Source organism: Erythrolamprus reginae, chromosome Z, assembly GCF_031021105.1.
Source record: "Erythrolamprus reginae isolate rEryReg1 chromosome Z, rEryReg1.hap1, whole genome shotgun sequence".
In the NCBI taxonomy this organism is placed as follows: domain Eukaryota; kingdom Metazoa; phylum Chordata; class Lepidosauria; order Squamata; family Dipsadidae; genus Erythrolamprus; species Erythrolamprus reginae.
In genome coordinates this window covers 68,548,718-68,569,244 of record NC_091963.1, presented here as the reverse complement: position 1 = coordinate 68,569,244, position 20,527 = coordinate 68,548,718, and positions in this window count along the sequence as shown.

Sequence of the window (20,527 nt, the reverse complement as noted above, 5' to 3'; positions counted from 1 at the left end):
TCCACATGCAGGGCCAGCTAGACAGGCAGAGCTCAGAAGCTTCAATGCCTGGATGAGGCGGTGGTGTCGAGAGGAAGGTTTTAGATTCATTAGGAACTGAGAAACATTTTGGGACAAGCCACACCTGTACAAAAGAGACGGGTTACACTTGAACCATAATGGAACCAGACTAATGGCGATTAATATTAAAAAGGTTTCAGAGCAGCTTTTAAGCTGATCCATAGGGCCAAGTCGATAGGAGCTGGGCAGCTTCTGGTTCAAGAAGGCGCACTGCCAAATATGGAGGGTGGAAGTTATGCACACATTGATGAGTCAGCAGGAAAATGAAATTTTAATAGTCAAGCAGAAGGACATGGTAGACCATCTACAAATTCTACAGTCAAATTCTACAGTCAAAAGCTACAGTCAAAGTTGAAAGTGCACCAGAAAATTACATATAAATGTCTGTACACAAATGCTAGAAGCCTTCGAGAAAAAATAGGGGAATTGGAATGCTTGGCTAAAAAAAATAATATTGATATTATTGGCATAACAGAAACCTGGTGGACAGATGAAAATGGGACACAAGGTTTCCAGGTTACAAACTGTATAAGACGGACAGGAGAGGGAGAAATGGTGGTGGTGTGGCCTTGTACATAAATGAGGAGTTAGAATCTCATGAACCCAAAATTCGAGAAATTTCAAACTCACCCACAGAAACATTGTGGATAAAAATCCCAGGACAGGAAACTAATCTGTCGCTAGGGATCTGCTATCGCCCTCCCAACCAAACCTCAGAGGCAGATTGCTATTTGGAAAATGAAGTTAAGGTGGCCTCAATAAGAAATAGGTAGTAATAATGGGGGACTTTAACTATCCCCGAATAGATTTGGTAAATTCTTGTTCCTACACATGAAAAAGAGACAAGGTTCCTCGACATGTTAGCTGATTATTCCCTCCAGCAGATGGTCATGGAACCAACCAGGGGAAAGAGGATCCTGGACTTGGTTCTAACTAACGCACAGGATTTGGTTCATGATGTCTTTGTAACCAAGCCCATAGGAACCAGCGATCACAACATAATAATCTTTGACTTAACCATGGATAGCAAATTGTCAGTGAAAACTAACACAGAGACCTTAAACGTTCACAGAGGGGATTTTGCCAAAATGAGGAAAATAGTAAAGAAGAAACTAAAAGGGACAGTAAAAAAAGTCAAATCCCTCCAAAATGCTTGGAAACTGTTTAAAAATACGTTACAACAGGCTAAACTAAAATGCATTCCTAAAAGAAGAAAGAGGACTGGAAAGTCCAAGAGGATACCAGTATGGCTTACGAATGAGGTAAAGGAGGTTATTGGAAAGAAGAAAAAGTCATTTAAGAAATGGCTCTTCCTACCAAGGAGAACAGGAAGGATCACAAACTCTGGCATACCAAATGCAAGGCGATAGTTAGGAAAGCCAAGAGAGATTTTGAGGAGCATATAACAAAGAATATTAAAAATAATAACAAAACCTTTTTTTTAAGTACATCAGAAGTAGGAGCCCAACCAGAAAAACAGTTGAGCCACTTGATGACAATGGTCAGAAGGGGATAATCAGAGAAGACAAGGAGATTGCTGAGAGATTAAATGACGTTTTGGCTTCCGTTTTCACAGAGGAGGATAGAGAGCATTTGCCTGCCACTGAATTAGTTTTCCCAGGGAGGAAAACTAAATGTCAACAAATTGCTGGGTCCAGATGGCATCCACCCTAGAGTTGTCAAGAAACTCAAATGTGAAATTACTGAACTTCTAGCTAAAATATATAATCTTTCTCTAAGATCAGGCAGTGTACCTGAGGATTGGAGGGAGGCAAATGTAACTCCGATCTTCAAGAAAGGATCCAGAAGTGATCCAGGAAGCTATAGACCAGTCAGTTTAACCTCAATCCAAGGTAAAATGATGGTGCACCAGGCAAACCTGGGCAAATGCCCCCCTCACCACAGCTGAAAGATGGTTCTCTAATGTAATGTCCAAGAATGAGCAGGAAATAGATGATGTTAAGAAGAAGAATGAAGTGACAGAGAAAAGAATAGATAAAACAGATGGGAGAATTGAATCTATAAACAAAAACTTGGAAGAGGCCATCTTCCACCTGGAGCTGGAGTTGGAGCATTCAGCATTCTACTTAAGATTACAAAACATAGAAGAATCTAAAGAAGAAAATCTTCTGGACTTAATAGCGGAAATACTAGGTCTAATATTAGATAAGCCAAAAATGGAAATAGCAAGAGAAATAGATGAGGTATATAGGATCAATATGAGTTTTGCAAGATGCCACCATAATCCGAGAGAGATCCATGTTAGACTTTTGAAGCATCAGCTAAGAGATGAAATTTTGCATACGATAAGGGGGGAATCCCTAACTTATAAAGGTAAAGAAATTTTAATTCTGAAGCAGATTCCCCCCAAAATTAGAGAAAAGCGAAGAAAATACAATTTCCTTTCATCTCAACTGAACAGACACAGAATACCATTTAGATGGCTTATCCTGGAAGGAATGTTAATTACATGGAAAGATAAAAAATAAAGAGTTGATACATTGGAGAAAGCACAAGAATTTCATGAAGTATTAACAACAGAAGCAGTGTGTTATAGTATAGAAGAGTTATCAAATAGAAGCCAAGAAGATGTAAGAATAAAACAATATACAAATTACAATTGGATCTAATTATTATAGATAATTAACTAAAAACATTATAAAAACTAAATATCACAACCATTCATTCAATACTGCCAAACATATTAAACATTCAATGGCCAGAGGCTGGGGTCTAGTGACCTCAAGCCTGGCAGCATAAATAAGGTTTTAAGTTCTTTCAAAAGGCGAGGAGGGTTGGTGCAGTGCGGATCTCTGAGGGGAGCTGATTCCATATTTATTTATTATTTATTAATTAGATTTGTATGCCGCCCCCCTCCGAGGACTCGGAGCCTGATTCCAAAAGAAGGCCTAGATAATTCTCAAATTCAAAACTATAGACCCATACCCTTGCTTAATCTGGACTAATTTTTTTTTAATTTTAGCAATTTTTTTCAATTTGTTTTAAACCAGATAGCTTTATCTGGATCAAAATGGTTTTTTACCCAAACACCAAATACAAAAATACTTACAAAGAATTTTTCCCCAAAACAAATAGAAAACAGTGAAAGAGTAATGGGAATTAAAACAACAAAAAAGTTAAATATTTAGAGATCTAGATGACAGCAAAACGGTCAACATTTTAAAAAAGACAATTAAAGTGGTACCTCTACTTAAGAACGCCTCTACTTAAGAACTTTTCTAGATAAGAACCGGATGTTCAAGATTTTTTTGCTTCTACTTAAGAACCATTTTCTTTTTTTAAAAAAAATACTTTATTGAGTTTACAAAAAATAAAATTAACGGGGTAGGTTAGAGATGGGTTAACATTCATTTAAATATAAATCCACATATTTATTACTTAAACCATTACAATATCATACTATTAGGGAATCTTAGGGAAAAGGGGAGGGTAAAGGGGAGGGAAGAGCATAAGAGATAGAAAGAGTGAAGAAAATGAGAAAAGAGAATAGAAGAGATATGTAAAGAGAAGCTATAATAGCAAAAAGAATAGCAAAGAAGGATAGAGGGAGGGTCAAAAGAATCCAGCAAAAAGCTGATGTATCATTTTCATACGACATTGAGTCCGAATTTATCATTGGTAGATTATTCCTTTCCTTAGAGCAGAAGAAAATTTCTGTTAGATTATTTTAGGGTTAGGGGTGTAAATTCTTCCAGTGTTACATGGATTATATTCTTTTACTTTGTATTAATTAGAGTATCTTTTAAGAATTTATCATTCACTAATAAATAATTTTGTTGGGTTATTTTCTTTTTGAATTAATTTGGAGAATTTTTTTTTCTTTAGCCAGTCATACCATTTGTCCCAGACTTGGTCAAAGACCGTATCGTTTCAATTTTGTAGTTCCATGGTCAGTTTAGACATCTCTGCATAGCCCATGACTTTGATTAGAAGGTTTAAGATAGTAGGTGTTTGTTCCTGTTTCCAACATTGGGCATGCAAGATTCTTGCTGTGGCCAAGATCTGAATTATAATATAATAATTATCTTTGCTAATCTTTTGTCTAATTATTCCTAGTAGGAAAAGTTCTGGTTTTGGGGGTATGTTTATGGAAATAATTTGATCTATCTATCTATATATATTGCCAATAGTTTTTTGCAATTTCACATGTCCACCACATGTGATAGTATGTTCCTATTTTCTCTTTGCATTTCCAGCATTTAGGAGAGGTATTTGGATAAATTTTAGCTAGTCTTGCTGGAGGGAGATGCCACCTATAGAACATTTTATATTGATTTTCTTTCTGCGTGGTGGCAATTGTATATTTATAATTTTTTGTCCATATTTTTTCCCATTCATTAAGATAAATGTTATAACCAAAGTTTTGACCCCAAGCAATCATTGATGATTTGACTGTTTCTTCTGTTGTGTGCTGTTGTAACAAGGTGTTATATATATTAGATATTATTTTCTTTTTTGGGCCGAATAGAATCTTGTCTAATATGTGAAAGACTTACGAAGAGAGATTGAGAGAACTGGGCATGGACAGCCTAGAAAAAAGAAGGTCTAGAGGGGACATGATAGCAGTTTACAGATACTTGAGGGGTTGCCACGGTGAGGAGGGGGTCTCTTTATTCCCCAGGGCACCAGAGGGCCAGACGAGTAACAATGGTTGAAAGCTGACCAAGGAGAGATTCAACCTGGAAATAAGGAAGAACTTCCTGACGGTCAGAGCGATCAACCAATGGAACTGCCTGCCAGGGGAGATGGTGAACTCCCCAACTCTGGACACCTTCAAGAGGAGATTGGACTTCCATTTGGCTCGGGTGCTGTAGGGTTTCCTGCTCAGGCAGGGGGTTGGACTTGATGACCTAACGATCCCTTTCAACTCTATTAATAAATGTTATTTTTTTGAAAACCAAAATTCTTTTTATGTTTAACGTAGATATTATGTAATTGAATATATTGGTACCAGTCTAGGTTGATGCCTGTCTCTAATAGGTTTTGTTTGGGTATTAAGGTGTCATTTGAGTCAAGTAACTATTCATAAGGTATTATCTTGTTTATGGAAAGAAGGTTTGGGTATGTAAATATTTCAATTGGTGAAATCCATTTTGGGGTGGCAAGATAATAATTAGAGCATTGCGGATGTAGTGTTGTTTGAAGTAAGATGATATTTTAGGCAACTCTGTTAATAAAATAGCATGCCATCTTGTCATAAAGTCATAACCTTCTAACTCTAATAGACTTCTGTTTTTCAGTTATCCATTCCTTAATTAAATTGAGAGTTGAGGCTTTATGATACACTCCATGTTAGGAAGTCCAAATCCTCCTCTTGTGCGGTGATCAAACATACATTTAATTTTTATCCTCGCCTTCTTCTTTGCGCAGATAAATTTACAGAATTTTTTATGTAGTGACTCAAAGAAGGCTTTATTTAATTTTGTTGGGGCAGTTTGGAATAAACATAAATATCATGGGAGAATGTTTGATTTAATCGTGGCTATTCTTCCCATTAGGGAAAGAGGAAGTTTTGTTCATTTTTCTTTATCTACATTTTTCTTTATCTACATTTTTCTTTATCTACATCATTGGTGAGCTTATCATAATTGTCTTTTTTGATTGTTACACAATTTGCGGTAATCCATAAGCCTAAATATTTAAATTTTTTTGTGGATTTTAGTTTTGATAATTCTTCTAATTTATCTATCTGGTTTTGATACATATTTTTGGTTATAATTTTGGTTTTTTCTTTATTAATATTTAATCCAGACACAGTACCAAATCTTTCCATTTCTTTAATAAAGTTTGTAATTGATGTTAACGGGTCCTGTAATATGAAGACCATGTCGTCAGCGAAAGCCTGGACTTTAAAATGTTCCTGTTTTATTTTGAGGCCTTGGATTTCTTTATTTGCCCTTATATTATTTAACAAAGTTCCTAGTGCCAGGATAAACAGTAAAGGAGCTAAAGGACATCCTTGTCTGACGCCTTTGCCAATATTTATCTTCTCTGTGGTATCATTATTAACTAATATTTTCGCTATTGGGTTAGTATATAATGCTCTAATTAGATTAACAAAGTGATCGCCAAACTTCATGATTTCCAGTTGTGAAATAAGAAATTGCCAGTGTAGACTATCAAAGGCTTTATAAAGGTCAACAAATATGAACACAATGGGTTTATCAATATTTTTATTATAATATTCTAAGGAGTCAAGTATAATTCTAGTATTCATTCCAATATTCCTTGCCGGAAGAAAACCATTTTGATCTGCATATATAATAGTGTTTAAAATCCTTTTTAGTCTATCGGCTATAATAGATGCAAAAATTTTATAATCTGAATTTAATAAGGATATAGGACGATAAGTCTGTATATGGGACCTATTTTTCTCATCTTTCAGAACTAATGTTATATGGGCCAAGTGGCAGGAATTAGGGCTTCTTCTAAAACTTCATTAAATAATTTCAAAAGTATAGGATTCAAGATTTCTGAGGTTAGTTTATATAATTCCGCAGGGATGCCATCCAGCCCTGGGGTTTTGTTATTTTTTTGATTGGCAATTGCTTTTTCTAATTCTAGTGACGTTATTTTCTTATTCATGAGTTCCTGGTGTTCCTCCTTTATTTTACTTAAGTCTGAGTGTTGTAGTAATTCTGAGATTAAGTGGTCATCTATGTCCTCTTTTTATATAGATTAGAAAAAAAATTCAATTATTTGTTTTTCATCATTGTGGGAGATTTTTAAGTTTCCCAGTTTATCATATAGAGCTTCAATATTTTTGTCTTTCTTCTGTTGGGCAAGCTGGAAAGAGAGCCATCTACCAGGTTTATTGGCAAATTCAAATTGTTTTTGCCTGGAGCTTCTTAGTTTTCGGGATACTTCATCTTGGGTTCAAGATCCCCATGTACAACTGTTGGCCACTGTGTGACACAGAATGCTGGACTCAATGGGCTTTGGCCTGATTCAGGATGGCTCTTCTTATGTTCTTATGTTTGTATGGAAGGATAAAAAAACCCGAACAAAATATAAGACCAGAACGGCAGGTGCAGCACAACTTTAATGCTTACAGTACTTCAGAACTGGTTAACAACAAAAGTGACAGGTTATTTATACTTTAACGACAACCAATGAGAACGTTATATTCTTCCTGCCAAATGGTGCCCCCTGTTGTTGCTATGGATATTACACTCCTTTCCCCTAGGGGGCACATGCATAATCCTCTAAGTACACAGGTCTTCGTCTGGAACATCCAGAATGACGGGGCGACTCCCGGTTACTGGCAGCCTCAGAAAATAGTGATTCTTTGGCATCCTGGACTCCACCCCTGTCAATGTCCCCTTCTACCTCAGGTAGTTTCTCGGCGCTGGCTTTCCAGCTGGACTGCAGAAGCTCCTTTTGCAGAACTGCTTCCGCTGGCAGCCTTAACTGCAGGTTTTTTTGGTTCAGCATCTGGAGGAACAAGGACCTGCAATTCTTCTAACAGACCTGCCACTTCATCACTGCTAGGGACCTCACTGGTGGAGGGGCCTACTGACATCCCCTCCACTTCCCCAATATTTGGACTGCGGGCGCATACCTTATCAACATGATGGTGCCACTCCCTGCCATCAGATAGCAATATGGTATATGCACGGGGGCCTCAGAGATTCAAAACAGTGCCCGGTAGCCAGCGAGGGGAATCCAGAAAATTCTAGGTGAATACCAAATCCCCACATTGGAAAATCCTGGCACCAGGGTGAATATAAAGGATGGAGTCTATCTAACACAATTCTTATCTTCCGCCCCATCAATAATTCGGACGGGGTCTTAGATGTGGTGGCGCATGGGGTCAAATACTGCGCTAACAAGAGCTTGTCAACTCTTTCCTGTAAGGTGCCTTGCGTTATCCTGGACAACATTTCCTTAGTAGTGCATACCATACGTTTAACCATGCCATTGCTGGCAGGGTGACAAGGGGCCATTCTAGCATGTCGCACGCCCAACCTTGGTAGGTAGGCCTCAAACACCCCAGATGAAAACTGAGGGCCGTTATCAGATATGATAATGTCCGGGTAGCCGTGAGTTGCAAAAAGGGCAGATAAGGCACTGATGACTTCATTCATAGTTGTAGACAGCATCATCTTAACCTCGAGCCACTTACAGTACGCATCCACAACAATAAACAGCATTTTGCCTGCTACTGGCCCTGCGAGGTCAATATGTACCCGAGATCATGGCATGTTAGGATTTTCCCACTGCAAGGGTTTTGCGCTTGTAGGGGCTGCCCGGTTTTGTTGACAAGTTGGCAACAGGCAACCTTGTGTTCAATTGCCTTATCCAGGTCAGGCCACCAAATGTACCCCCTAGCTAATGCCTTCATTCGAACTACTCCCGAGTGGCCAAGATGTACCAGCAGTAATATCTTTGCCTGTAAAGAAACAGGAACCACCACTCTTGCATCCCACAACATGCACCTCTGCATTACAGTCAGTTCCTTCCTCTGGACCCAGTAAGGTAAGATAACAGGATCTGAGCATAGGGCAGGCCACCCCCACATAATCCAAGAGGATACTAATGACAAAATAGGGTCCTTTGCAGATTCAACAGCAAGGGTGCTAGCGGATATCTTGATAGGGGAAATGTCAATGGCAAGAACATTAAAAATGGGTGCTGGGTCTGCCAATGGTATGAGCAGCAGGCAGTGGCTCAAAGCATCTGCATGTGGAATGGTTCTCCCTGGGCGATAGACTAGCTCATAAGAATAATTAGCTAAAAACATAATCCAGAGCGTGAGTTGGGGAGAGAGAATTTCAGGGGTTTGACGGTTCCCTGGAAGAAGCCTTAGCAAGGGCTGGTGGTCAGTAACCAACTGAAAACTCCAGCCCTATAGATAGTGATGAAGCCGCTTAACACCAGCCTCCAACGCCAAGGCCTCTTTATCTAATTGGCGGTAATTACGTTCTGATTGGCCCAGGGTTCTTGAATAATACACGATAGGGGCTTCTTTCCCTGAGGGTAGGCAGTGGACCAATACAGCAACAATGCCATAGGGGGAGGCATCACATGTTAAAACAAGCGGCAGGTTTGGGATGTATTGGATCAAGACTTCGTGGGAAACCAATAATTCTTTAACAGCCATAAAAGCGCTCGTCTCTGTTTTCCCCCAACACCATGGAACTCCTTTGGAAAGCAACTTGTGTAGGGGTTCTACTACTGAAGCCTTGTGGGGCAGAAACATGGCATAAAAATTCAAGAGACCCAGAAATGACTGTAATTCAGCCCTAGATCTAGGTGTAGGGGCTTCAGTGATTGCTTGAATCTTAGCCTGTGTAGGGTGAATTCCCTTCTCATCAATTAGGAATCCTAGGAATTCAACACTAGGAGATGCAAATGTACACTTCTCCACTTTTACCCTTAAACCCGTTTCTTGAAATTTGGTTAACACAGCCCTGACCTTGCCTAACAATTTGGGGCGAGATGATGTGGCTATTATTACGTCATCAAAATAGACCAGGGTTCCAGGAATTCAATATAACAGCCACTCTAGACCCCCCTGGAAAATTCCAGGGGCAGAATATACAGTGATCCCCCGGTTATTGCGTCCCCGACCATTGCGAACAGGGTAATTTGCGATTTTTCAACCCGGAAGTCAAAATACCATCTACGCATGCGTGCCCTTTTTTTCTATGGGCACACATGTGTAGATGGCAACCGGGAGATCAGCTGCTGGGCGGCTTCCCTGGGTCTTCCCCCTCTTGCTGGCATCAGCGAGGAGTTTCCCCACCGCCCACGCAAACTCCTCGCTGCCGCTCGCCCGCCCTTCGGCTGCCCACGCCGTTCGCTCCCCCTCTTGCTGGCGGGAGGGCGAGAAGCCCTCCCCAGCACCCGCTCGCCCACCCTTCGCCGCTCGCCCACCCTTCGCCCTGGCCGCTTCTTCCCAGCGGAGAAATTCCAGCCCCCACCTGGTCCCGCCCGATCCTCCTCCCTGAGGCAGCTCGCCCTCCCATGGCCGCTTCCTCCACCCTCCATCGCAAGCCCTCGCCACCGCAGCCAACGCACACTGCGATCTTCAAGCCCGGCTCCTTTCGGCCCAGCATCCCGGGCCAAGCAGCTGCCTTCCGTGACTGAGCCTGGCTGGCCCGGAAGATCGTAGCACGCGTTGGTTGCAGCGGCGAGCGAAGCCAAGCCGGCAGCAATGTCGCTGCCGCTGCAGCCAACGCGCGCTACGATCTTCCGGGCCAGCCAGGCTCAGTCACGGAAGGCAGCCTCTTGGCCCGGGATGCTGGGCCGAGAGGAGCCGGGCTTGATCCGCTGAGCCTGGCTGGCCCGGAAGATCGTAGCGCGCGTTGGCTGCAGCGGTGGCGACATTGCTGCCGGCTTGGCTTCGCTCGCCGCTGCAGCCAATGCGCGCTACGATCTTCCGGGCCAGCCAGGCTCAGCGGATCAAGGCCGGCTCCTCTCGGCCCAGCATCCCGGGCCAAGCAGCTGCCTTCCGTGACTGAGCCTGGCTGGCCCGGAAGATCGTAGCGCGCGTTGGTTGCAGCGGCGAGCAAAGCCAAGCCGGCAGCAATGTCGCCACCGCTGCAGCCAACGCGCGCTACGATCTTTCGGGCCAGCCAGGCTCAGCGGATCAAGCCCGGCTCCTCTCGGCCCAGCATCCCGGGCCAAGCGGCTGCCTTCCGTGACTGAGCCTGGCTGGCCCAGAAGATCGTAGTGCGCGTTGGCTGCAGCGGCGGCGACATTGCTGCCGGCTTGGCTTCGCTCGCTCGCCGCTGAGGAGCCGAAGATTGGGGGGCGGGGCGGCTCTTTTAAAACATCGCCGCCGACATGGGGGGCTTGCTAGCACCCCCCCAAACCCGGGTTGGGGGTTCGTGGGGGTGCTAGCAAGCCCCCCATGTCGGCGGCGATGTTTTAAAAGAGCCGCGCCGCCCCCCAATCTTTGGCTCCTCGCTAGCGCTGCGGAAGTTTAAAACACCATCTGCACATGCGCAGATGGTGTTTTTACTTCCGCAGCGCTACTTCGCGAAAACCCGCTCATTGCGGGGGGTCCTGGAACGGAACCCTCGCAATGAGCGGGGGATCACTGTATTTCGAATTGCAGATGGGAGCAGAGAAATGCCCCTCTGTAGGTGATAACTGTTTGTAAATCAGCTGTCTCCGCATCCATGGGCAACTGTTGGTAAGCCCTAGACAGATCAATTTTAGCAAAAAGACTTCCTCCCTCTAAAGAATGTAAAAGATGCGAAACCATGGGCACAGGGTAAGAATGGTATGCGAGTGCCCTGTTAACAGTGCATTTATAATCCCCACACAAATGCACTGACACATCAGGCTTTATGGCTGTAACTAAGGGAGTTTCCCACTTTGCCTGGTCCACCGTTCCAATATACCCAAACTGATTAGCCGATCCAGATCGGCATCAACCTTACCAACGACACACGCCGTGGCTTCAAACGACAACAGTTAGTGCAACTGGGGTACCAGAGTATTTTCCCAGGGTGCCATCAAACATCGATGGGAATTCCCTGACCAACTGGCTAGACATGGTGGCATTGCTCACAACATTAATGCCAGTAATGGTAAACCCCAATGCAGAAAACCAGTCCAAACCTAACAAACTGGTAAAAATCCACAATGATAATAGGCAACCGCCCCCGAAAACTCTTATACTGCACTGGAAAATAATCCTTCCGCACAGTTGGAATTAATCATCCCTGGTAGTCCTTCAGTAAGAGTGGACATGGTTCCAAACAGTTTTTTTATAATCAAGGAAAAAGTCATTTGATGGTGCTCCAGGACATGAGGGATACAGACGATCCCTTATCTGTTTCCATGGAACACAATGAGCCTCCCACTCTTATGAACACCAAGATCTTGGAAGATGGCAACAGCGACCCCTGCTGGTCAGCTGCTGATGGCAAAGTGTGATGGATGACAGTGGGCGGGGCTACATATGAGCCGTAGATAACGTTGCAGAAATCCTGGGGCCGAACGACTCCCTTCGCCATCCTTTCAGTTGTGGAGTGAACGAATCCCTAATAGAAGGTTGCTGAAAATTAGTTGAATTCCTGCGAGATCTGCATACTTGAGCTATATGCCCTTGTCTGCCACAACGGCGGCAATAGGCATCTCGAAATCCACAAGCCAATCGGGGATGTTCGCCTCCACATCCCCCGCACCACAAACGGTGTTCACCTGCAGAGTAAGGCTCTCACTGCAGCAGTTGTCTTGGCTTTGCTGAGTTAGCCAGTCTATTTACTTCCTCTTCCTCATGTCTCAAACTCAGTTCAATATCAGCTGGCAAAATGGCTGAGACTGCCGTGCTGTGGGTGAAGGCAGAGATTCCTGGCAGGTCCATCTCAGCCAAAGATTGTGTTGACATTTCAACAGCCCTCGCCTCCACCAATGCGGTGGAAAATGTCAGATCCATCATTGTTAGGAGACGACGACGAAGGCAGGTGTCCCTAACGCCATAGACTAGTCGATTTCACAGGTAGTCTTCTAAATTCTAGAATTTGCAGGACTTAGCTGCACGGCAGAGTGGCCACATATTGGTTTATTGCCTCCCCTTCCGCCTGATTCCTGTGGTAAAAGGAATAACGCCTAGCGCAACAGAAGGCGGGGGGCGTAGCGATTCTCAAGTGTGGAGAGAAACTCATCCTAGGGAATATCATGAATACTTCTCGGGGCAAACAGGGAGAGAGAGTTCTCTAACATATCAGTCCCACAAAAACTCAAGAAATAAGAACCTTTTCTATCTCCTGACAAGTTCTTGTATTCATTGGATATAAGGAAGCATTCAAAACAGGCAAGATACACTTCCCAAGATTCCCCCTGAGGATTGAATGGGGGAAAAGTAATCTGAGTAGACATTATTATTTACCCCCAGTTCTCCGTTTCAGGATGATGGCACAAATGGTGGATGTAAAGAGTGGTTTTCCTCATCGCCAGTGTAGCAACTCATAAGACCAGAACGGCAGGTGCAACACAACTTTAATGCTTACAGTACTTCAGAACTGGTTAACAACAAAAGTGACAGGTTATTTATACTTTAACGACAACCAATGATAACGTTATATTCTTCCCACCAAATGGCACCCCCTGTTTTTGCTATGAACATTACAGTTATTTCAGGATATAAAAGACAAGGAGGAATGGGTTTGCCTAATTGGAGAATACATCATCAGGCGGCAACAATATCATGGGTTAAAGATTGGGTAACATTGACAACCAAAATAATATTAAACATTGAAGGGTATGATCTACCATTGGGTGGCATAATTATATTTAGAATAAAGAAAATAAAATTCATAATTATTTTTAAAAATATCATGTAAGAGGAACCCTGATAGCTGATTTATACACAAATTCCTAAATGGTTATCTCCAATGGAGGCCACGGTCTATCATAATGTGTTAAACCTAGACAAAAGCAATTGCTCAATGACCCACATAATTTAAAAACAAGAGAAAATCTGGCTTCAAATGGTATGATCATTGACTGGTGGCCGTATTTCCAGATACAAAATAAATATAAATCCGATTTGGCTCAATTTGGCTTTCAGTTAAATTATCAAAAATTAGAGAAAATATTTTTATTTTTTATTAATAAAAAAAGAATAAAACAAAATTTTAGTAGGCACTGATGAGAAAATAATCTCAAAATTATATAATTGTATTCTAAATTATAAAATAGAAGATGAAGGAAGTAATGGCAACATGGGCTCAGAATACAGGCCACACGATTGATCTTGATGTCTGGGAGAGAGTTTGGAACTGGAATATCAAATTTACACTGTCCACTGCATATTATATCTAATTTATCTCCCAAAATTTTGGAAGTTTAAAGTAGAACTTGGTACCTACTACCACCTGTGGTGGACTTGTCCACAAGCAAAGAGTTACTGGAAAAGAATTTATTTTATTTATTTAATTTTTATGCCTTCCTTCTCCTCAGACTCAGGGCGGCTTACAACATGTTAGCAATATCACTTTTTAACAGAGCCAACATATTGCCCCCACAATCCGGGTCCTCATTTTACCCACCTTGGAAGGATGGAAGGCTGAGTTGACCTTGAGCCGGTGATGAGATTTGAACTGCTGACCTACAGATCTACAGTCAGCTTCAGTGGCCTGCAGTACAGCACTCTACCTGCTGCGCCACCTTGGCTCATATGAGGGTGGCGATTAAAATGGAATTAAAACCAGAAATGTTTTTACTGAATATCATGGATCAAAATATAAATAAAAACAATCAGTACCTCATAATATATATACTGACATTTACTGAAAAAGGATACAGTTCCTACCTACTTAATGGTTAAGAATAAAATAACGGAAGTGGTGGAAATGAAAAGGTTAACAATGCAAGTAAGAGAAAAGGATGGAATAGACTTTTACATAATTTGGGACAAATGCTGTCTCAAATTATTTTTCTTATTCAACCATGGTATACATGGTTGAATAAGAAAAATAAAACAAATTGAGTTTAGTAGTATAGAGGTGATATTCTTAGAACTGTACAATAGAGTAGAGATAACTGTGAATTAAATATCAATGTGATTAACATCATAAGTATTAAGGAGGGTAGAGCCAGGGGTGGGCTACTGCCCAGATGGCGGACACACAGTGGGGTAGCAAAAATGGAGCTCCACCCCAGAGCACCCAATTTGCACTAAAAGATGTTGAAAGAAAATATGGGGCGTCCTGCATAAGTCACGCCCACAGTGTGGTAGTAAAAATTTTGGTAGCCCTTCACTGAGCGGAGCCGTAAGCCGAGATGACACATCGGCTGTCCCAGGAGCTCCCGGTTAGCCAGCCGAACCGTGGCTTTGGGGGGATCCTTTAAGGCAGTGTTTTTCAACCTTTTTTTCTTCAAGGGAACCCTTTGGTGTCATCAGATTTCTGGTGAAACACTTATTGAAAAACACTGCATTAAGTTGTACAGCCTGAAGCTGAAATAGAATTCTTTTATTGGCCAAGTGTGATTGGACATAGAAGGATTTGTCTTTGGTGCATATGCTCTCAATGTACATAAAAATGATACATTTGTAGGAATCATGAGGTACAACATTAATGATTGTCAGGGGGTCAAATAAGCAATCAAGAAGCAATCAATATAAATCATAAGGATGCAAGCAACAAGTTATAGTCATAGTCATAAGTGAGAGATCGGTGATAGGAATGATGACAAGTCTAATAGTAATAGTAATGCAGTCTTAGAGGATGGAGGTAGAATCAGCAAGTGCTGCTACCACATGGGGGTCCATGGCTGTGGAGTAACAGAGAGAGGGGGAAAGAGAGAGAGAGAGAGAGGCTGCACTGCATACCTTTGCTGGGAGTGCCAGGCCTGAGCGGGGCAATAAGCGGAGGCCGTTCACGCCATTCCACCTACTTTTCTTTCCCTTTTTTGGCAGCTGCAGGCGCTGGTGGGAGGGTCGGTGTGAAGGCAAAGCCAGAGTGGATGCCTTCCGCTACGCCTTTTACTCCTACTGCCCTCTCAGGCCCCGAGCCTAAGGGGGGTGGTAAGGTACGCTCTCTTACAGTGCCTTACGCAGGGGAAAAGGAGAGAATGAGTTGGCCACTTGGCTGAGTGCAGTGGCATGTACACAGGTGTGGGAAGGAGTTGTGAGGAAGAGTGGGAGAGAACCTTGAGCCACCTGGCGTGCCTTGGCCCTGGACTGAGAAGCATCGTGAAGACTTCGGCCTGACACATTGGAGGTGCTGGAGAGGCAACCACTCCTGCCTCCTCCTGCTGTTGCTGCTGCTGCTGCAGCCCACGCTTTGGCCCTACTGCTGCAGCAAGGGGGTAGAGGGGCACTGCTGCTGCTGTTGGCACCAACATCACCACTGCAGCCACTCCTCCTGCTTGATGGCTGCTGCTGCTGAGCATGATTGATCTGCCAGACACGGCATGGAGGAAAAGGCTGCCCCACTGCAGAAGCAGGTGGGATTGAAGGGGGGGACCTACCTTGCCTTGCCTTCTTATTAAGTCATGGAACCCCTGGCTGGCCCTTGCAGAACCCTTGGGTTCAGCAGAACATTGGTTGAAAAACACTGCTTTAAGGGATTGTTTCCAACCTGGAGGATCAGTTTCAAGGGAAACACCTGGTGAGTTGCAGGATATTGCAAAATCCTGCTGGCAACCAGTTCCCCAACCCTTAGCCATCCGAAGTGTTGAGACACTTGAAGTCTCAGAGGCAATGCAGTGGCAGAGAGGCTTGAAAAGTGAAAATGATGTTATTTGGTGAGAGTTTGTTCTTTTGGATCTAAAATTTATTTTGGGGAATAGAAGTTTCTTTAATTTGGATTTCTGATACTATTTGGGCAAGGGAAGAGGCGCAGAAAAACCGGATAGTGTTTCCGATTTAGCAGTGGGGAAGGCACCTCTCCTGTAAGCTATAAATTTAAAGTGCTAGATGGATCTTTTTTCTCTTAGTGGACTTTAAAGATAAAAAGTTTTAAGTAACATCTTAAAGTTATATTATTTTGGATTGGGAAGAAGAATATTGAAGTATAACATGGCTGGATTGTAAGTCCTTTTTAAAAAAAAGATTTTGGGGAAAACTCTTTTTTCTCTGTATGAGGTTTCTTTTAATCTATTGCCATCTAGTGGACTGTGGAAACAATTTTTTCCCTCTTCTCTGAAGAAGTTCAGTTTCTAGTGTGAAAATGTTTATATTTTATTTGACCTTGAGAATTTGTTACTTTTAAACAAAGCCAGGTGCAACACTATCAGGCTGACTTGTTATAGTTACAAACTGAAAGTTTCTGCTTTTTCTTTTGGAAAGTACAGTGTGTTTTTTTAGTTTGGGTTCCTGAATAACAAATTTAATAAGAGACATTCCTTTCTCTCTTTTGACAATTGTATGTAACAGTTTTTTAATATATATATATATAATTTCTGGAAGAAGTGTTTTTTCTGTTTTTTTTAAAGCTTTAGCACTTATTTATAATATAGTATTTTTAAAGTCTCTTTAAAATTTAAGTACATTTTAAAATATTTTTAATACTTTAATTTTAAAATATTTAGAGTACTCTAATATTTTCAAAGTATTTTTGCTTCTCTTTTTCTTTTTAAAAAACTTTTTAACCATTTTCTTTTTATATTATAAATCTTTTTCTGTTTTATTATTGATTGGATTATTTTATTGGGCACTATTTCAAGTGCTGGGTTTGCTGACCCACTTTCTGGATTACTTCAAGATTGGTGCTCCATTTTTCCTTTTTTGTTTCTACATTAGTTTTTTGGATTGGATGTATTTTTATTGGGTGTTCTTGAGAATGCCGGTACCTTTACCCATTTCTGGATTATTAGCTAAATATTTTCTTTTTAAAATTTCTTTTTTACTTTTGTATTGGTTTTAATTTTAATTGGGTGTTTGTTTGTTCATCAGTATTTTATAGGCATGCCTTGGTTTATTACTAGATTTTTAAAAATTTAACTTTTATTTTTATTTATTTTTTTTTTGGCTTTTTTTCTGAGATTTTGATTTTTATTGGGTGTAATCAACACTGGGTTTGTATACCCATACCTTGAATTATTACCTGTTTGGATTACTATTAGCTGATTGGAGTACAAAATGGCTGCAATGAAACCATTTCAACTTTCAAGTACACCATCACAGATATCAAGTTTTTCAGAGAAATTGGAGCTTGCTGAAATTAAAATTGCAATACAGGCCTTAAGAGAAGATGTGAAATTGAGTAGAGAGAGCACAAACCAAGAATTCATTTAGTTAAAGAAAATTTGAACCAAGTGATTAAAAACCTAAATCAGGTTAATGTTGAGATGAAGGAAATTATCGACACAAATGCACAACGCATAAAAAAGGTGGAAGACTCAAATTCATGATACAAAAATAGAGGACTTGATTACAGAGATTACAGACAAGGTGGTAGCGCTCCAACTCCAGCGGTCCGTGGAAGAAGCCGATTATCTAGGTCCTCAACAGTCTGGATTCAGGCCTGACTACAGCACGGAAACTGCTTTGGTCACGCTGATGGATGATCTCTGGTGGGCCTGGGACAGGGGCTTGTCCTCTGTCCTAATGCTTCTTGACCTCTCAGCAGCTTTTGATACCATCGACCATGGTATCCTTCTGCGCTGGCTGGAGGGGTTGGGAGTGGGAGGCACTGTTCTCCAGTGGTTCTCCTCCTACCTCTCCAGTCAGTTGCAGTCGGTGTTAGTGGAGGATCAGAGGTCGACCTCTAGGTTTCTCCCTTGTGGGGTACCTCAGGGGTCGGTCCTCTCCCCCATGCTATTTAATATCTACATGAAACCGCTGGGTGAGATCATCCAAGGGCATGGGGTGAGGTATCATCAATATGCTGATGATACCCAGCTATACATCTCCACCCCTTGTCCAGTCAACGAAGCAGTGGAAGTGATATGCCGGTGCCTGGAGGCTGTTGGGGCCTGGATGGGTGTCAACAAACTCAAACTCAACCCAGAGAAGAAGTGGCTGTGGGTCTTGCCTCCCATCTGTCCGTCCATTACCCTGGGGGGAGAATCATTGATCCCCTCAGAGAGGGTCCACAACTTGGGCATCCTCCTCGATCCACAGCTCACATTAGAGAAACATCTTTCAGCTGTGGCGAGGGGGGTGTTCACCCAGGTTTACCTGGTGCACCAGTTGCGACCCTATTTGGACCAGGAGTCACTGCTCACAGTCACTCATGCCCTCATCACCTCGAGGCTCGACTACTGTAACGCTCTCTACATGGGGCTACCTTTGAAAAGGGTTCGGAAACTTCAGATCGTGCAGAATGCAGCTGCGAGAGCAATCATGGGCTTTCCCAAATATGCCCATGTTACACCAACACTCCGCAGTCTGCATTGGTTGCTGATCAGTTTCCGGTCACAATTTAAAGTGTTGGTTATGACCTATAAAGCCATTCATGGCACCGGACCAGATTATCTCAGGGACCGCCTTCTGCTGCAGCAACCAGTTAGGTCCCACAGAGTGGGTCTTCTCCGGGTCCCATCAACTAAACAATGTCGTTTGGCGGGACCCAGGGAAAGAGCCTTCCCTGTGGTGGCCCCAGCCCTCTGGAACCAACTCCCCCCAGAGATTAGAATTGCCCCCACCCTCCTTGCCTTTCGTAAGCTGCTTAAAACCCACCTCTGCCACCAGGCATGGGGGAATTGAGATACTCTTTCCCCCTAGGCCTTTACAATTTTATGCATGGTATGTCTGTATGTATGTTTGGTTTTTATAATAATGGGTTTTTAACTGTTTTTAGTATTGGATTATTATTATATGCTGTTTTATTACTGTTGTTAGCCGCCCCGAGTCTGCGGAGAGGGGCGGCGTACAAATCCAATAAATAAATAAATAAATCTTCATGCAGATATTTCAAACAGAAGTACATATTATTCAACAAGATATCATACATTTAGCTGCATAGATTATATATTAATGAATAGGGGGGCAATATACAAGTTTAAAAAGTAGATATTAAAAGTATTTGGTTATCAGATCATGCCCCACTATTGGCAGAATTGAAAACAGGTCAGGAATGCAATAAAAGAATTTGGAGATATAATGCAGTTGTAACTGCTAGTGAACAAGATAAAGATAAATTGCAAACAGAGTTATCTGAATATTTTAGAATTAATGATGTGGGTGGTATTAAACAATCAATTGTGTGGGATGCATGTAAGGCCTTTATGAGGGGACAATGTATATGTATGGAAGCAGATATTAGGAAGAGGTGGGGTAGAGAAAGGGAAATGAAGATAAGGGAAATAGATTTGATACAAGAGCAGTTAAGATTAACTAAAAGTAGAGATTGGAATAGTTTATTGAAATTGAAAAAGAAACAATTGATAGTGTTATGAAGAGATGAAATGGAACAAGATGAGAATGACGATGCAACAAAAACCACAGAGCTGGGGGACAAAATCAATGCAGCAAATGGCCAGATATTTGAAAAATCATGTATTTTAGCATTGAGAGACTCTAGTGGAGTGGTTAGATATGGTAAAGAGCAGCTAGAGAAGATAATGGGGAAATATTATGAAGATTTGTATAAAGAGGAGCAGGTGAAGATAGGAGTCCTCAATGTTGGGAAAATAGTAAGTGAAGAAGATAAACAAATATTGAATGCAGAAATTACACAAGATGAAATTGCTAAAGGGTTAAAACAAGCCAAAGCACTGGGCCCGGATGGGTTTACAGGGGAATTTTATAAAACTTATATGAATGTATTGCTGCCGCATTTGAGGAAACGGTTTAATAATATATTGTTAAATTGTGATATCCCGCAGACATGGAAGCTTTCAGAAATTGTTATTATCCCGAAGATGGGTCGAGACTTAAGAGAGCTTGGGTCCAACCGTCCTATCAGTTTGTCAAATCAAGATTATAAAATATTTATGAAAATATTGGCAAATAGACTAGAAAATATTTTACCAAAAATAATTGAAGAGGATCAATATGGATTTGTGAAGGGTAGGAAGATAAGCAAACCAATTAGAA